Consider the following 3,897-nt stretch of genomic DNA (forward strand, 5'->3'; position numbering starts at 1 on the left):
AATTCACTGAAATAAAGTAGTCGGGCCCAGGCTGCATGCACATGGGCTGCGCTGATGGGGGCTCAGGGTGGTGGCAGCATGTGCTGGGGACGCCTGGGTTCCCTCTCCGGGGACGACGCCAAGACCGAGGCCAGGGTGGGAGCGGAGCTGGGAACTCCTCCCTCAGTTGGCCAGGAAGGTGCTTCCTGCCTGCACTGAGCCCTTTAAACATGGTGCGGAGGGGAAGTGGGGTACAGCCCTTTGACTACGGGGCCCTCTGCGGCCACAGGTTCGGCAGAATAGGATGGGCTGGCCCTCCTAGCCTCCTCCATAATGCCCTTCCACCTCTTCACCTTCCTGTCCAGCACTTTCTATGAATCTCAGCTCCACTAGCAAGTTCCCTTTTAAACACCTTCTTTTCACTTCTGTCTTTTCCTTGTGACTAGTCATTTTCCAGTGTCATCAGTGCCTTCTAAGTAGGGAAAAAAATTACACCCCAAAGAATGATGCAATGATGTGCCCACATAAATTTGCACGTAAAATGTATGACTGTGTGTAATCACATAACATTGCATAATTCCCTACGGAGAGCTGGTGAGTGGGAAGGGAAGATCCGACCTGTAGGAGAAGGGGGTGGACATGGGGGTATGTGTGGGGTTTGTGGGTGGGCATGGGCTTTCCTGCCATATGCCCTCCATGCCACGGTGCACACCCTTGCCAGCAGCAGCCAGTGGCAGGCCCTTCGGGCACTCCTGGATGGCAGGCAGAGTCCCCAGTGGTGGGCAGCTGCAGCTGAGTGCCTGGGGCTGCACGTGGTTCCCACCTGCAGCGCCACGAGCCCCACTTGCTGGCACAGAGGCAGTCCAGTCTGGCCCAAAGGTGCCCACCAGCAGTGCCGTCACGTGCAGCCCCCAGGATTTGCCAGAGCCATGTACCACAGGGGACTCTGCCTGCCATGCCCAGGAATGCCCCATGGGCCTGCTGGTGGCAGGAGCTGTGCAGGGGAGGCGTGTGGTGGCAGGGGCTGTGCGTTGTGGGGGGCACGTGGTGGGAGGGGCTGTACTGGGGTAGTGCATGGGTGAGCATATGCCACAAACCCTGCACACTCCCATACCTACACCCACCCACAAACCCCACCCACGCCCCTTGCACCCCTTCACCACCACCCCCATAAATCCTACACACACGCACACCCCGTCACACCTTCACAGCTGGTGGCCAGTTAGCTTAGCTGGTTAGAGTGTGGTGCTAATAATGCTAATGTTGTGGGTTTGGGCCACCTGGCTTGGTTTTTTTTCTTCACGGTAAGGGTGGACAATATTTGCAATGGGCTCCCAAGGGAGGTGGTGCTCTCCCCTACCTTGGGGGTCTTTAAGAGAAGGCTAGATAGGCATTTGGCTGGGGTCATCTGACCCCAGCACTCTTTCCTGCCTAGGCAGGGGGTCAGACTCGATGCTCTGTTAAGGTCCCTTCTGACCCTAACATCTCTGAATCTCTGAATCTATAAACTCCCTCATACAAACACCTGACACCCACCCCCAACCACACCCCAAACCCCGCCATACAGCTACCTGCATATATTTCTAAAGAAGGTTGAAATTGTGTTACATTTAGTTTAATATGTTAAAAAAAATGTAATCAATTTTTCATCATTTTGAATTTTTCTGAGCATAATTCCCTGGGGTGTAAAAAAATGAATCAGCAATAGTTTTCTTAGCCAAGGCACATACTTCATTACCCCTTGACCAATAGGTATATGCTGGAGGCTTCCTTAGCAAACACATTGATAGAGATGTTCCAATTTAACAACTTCATATTTTTCATCAGAATTCGTAAGTTGTACAGACAGATCCCCCAGCTTGTCAAAAGACGGTAGATTGACTTTCAGAGTCCAAAGTCAGGGTTTCATCAGGAGGGACCCCAAACTGAGCACGTACACATGCAAGACTGCTGACAGAAGGATATTTTTTGTCATTACAAGTGTCTAATATAGACTAGGCCACAGTATTTTTGAAACTCCTCTCCTCCATTGCAGATCTAAAAGAACCTCAGAAAAGCACACACCATTCTTCTCATTTTACAAGCAAAAAGGTGAGGCAGAGAGAGTGGGGAATGACATTTTCTAAAGTGGTCTCCACTTCTGGATGCTTCTGGGTGTGCACACTTTCCATTTGGAGCAGTTTCAGTTCGAAAGGGCAGGGGCTGGTGTGTCTAATTGTTCTGTGTGATGGAGCAGAGAACTATACAAAGGTCTCAGGATTGTTTTCCACTGGTTCACATGTAGCTGTTAGAACACAGCTACTCCCCTGTTGAAGCTGCTTCTGATGTAGGTGTATTCACACCCTCAAGCTGTGGTGTCTGAGGCTTAGTTCTCAGAGGTGTTAAATATAATCACCCCCCCTTCCACTTCCCAGGGGTGGGTGCTCAGCACCTCTGAAGAATCAGTCTTGCAGTTCCTGGGCTCCCATGGGGGACAGGGCAGCCACTAGCATGGTGACCCCCATGCTAAGGGGAACATTTATATTCTCCAGATCTTGTTAGAAGCACTGAGCAGTCACAGTGCTCCCCTTTCCTTTGGGGTTCATTATAAGCCATCCCCTCTTCTACCTTGCCCACAACTTGTCACATCCCCCCTCCACTTCTGTCCACACTGACTTGTCCTGTATGATTTTGCCATTTCTCATGCTCTGCTTGAAAAAGGGTTTGGACAACTGTCAAAACAATCTGAAAGGAGATGGTGCGGTGACAGCATTGTGAGACTGAGCAGAACAAAGGAAAGATTCTTAGTGGTTGAATACTTTTAAGCCAGAGTTAGCGGTATAATTTCATATCCCCTGAATCAGTAGCAAGAGTTTAATTAACTTCCATTTGGCAGCTTCTATGGTTGTTTCATCAGAGCTTCGAGCATATGTTTGACAAGCGTGCATGTATTGAAAAGGCAGACAAGGTTCTTTGGGTGAATCTGATCTCGTTGGTCTAATAAAAGAGATCAGATTCACCCAAAGAACCTTGTCTGCCCGTGTCCTTAGACCAACATGGCTGCAACCTACACCCCTGTATTTGAAAAGGACTCAGAACTGCTTAAGTTCAATGGTTTCAAACAATTTCCAAGTATTTTCTTACAAAATGGCTCTGCCTCTCCTATCCCCTGGAGCCCTGGCTTCTTACATTGTTTTGAAACGAGATTAGTTGATTTGATTTTCTTTACTTTCTAAAAATGGCAATTTCCTCTGTCTCTCCCCTACCCCCCCCACCGAAACATTTCCATATGGTTAAAACAAAACAGAGGCTCTGTATCAGGCCTCGTCTTTTCCTGCCTTGCTTTTTCAGGATGAAGTTTCTTACACAGAGCAGAAGCTTGTGATGGCTTTGTGAAAAAGCTATGGACTTTTTTTTTTTTGGGTGGGGGTGGTCCCCCTATAATTTACTCCAGCAAATCCCTGGAGTCATGGATTGTTTCTTTCACCTCGAAGAGGTGTCATGAATCAGGAAGCCCAGAGATATCTACTGAAATCATTCTGAATCAAGTTACATGCTGCTGTCATTTGAACTGCTGCTAGCAAAGGGCCACTTATGCAGAGCTTGGTGTCCTTTTTGAGAGGGAATAACTCCTTGCCCTGTCCCTGAAAGAGCAGCGTGGCAGGGTGTCAACTCAAGCTAGCATTTTTCCCTGAATGACAGACCTGTTTTTTAAACTACTACAAATAGAGGATGAGCTCAAGCTCTTTGCCTGCAGGCCAGGCAAAGTGCCAGCAGCGACCCCATGGGGAACACCAAGAAGTGTGAAGTGTGGCAGGGGAATGTGGCGCGGTGACGGAGTGGCAATCTCTCACTGCGTACCCCCCCTGTTGTGGGGGGGAGGTGGGAGTTCACTAGGGGGAAATCTGCCTGTTCCCAACCCTGCACAGGACACACAAT

Source organism: Crocodylus siamensis, chromosome 10 (genome assembly GCF_052110815.1).
Source record: "Crocodylus siamensis isolate JL-2025a chromosome 10, ASM5211081v1, whole genome shotgun sequence".
NCBI lineage: Eukaryota > Metazoa > Chordata > Crocodylia > Crocodylidae > Crocodylus > Crocodylus siamensis.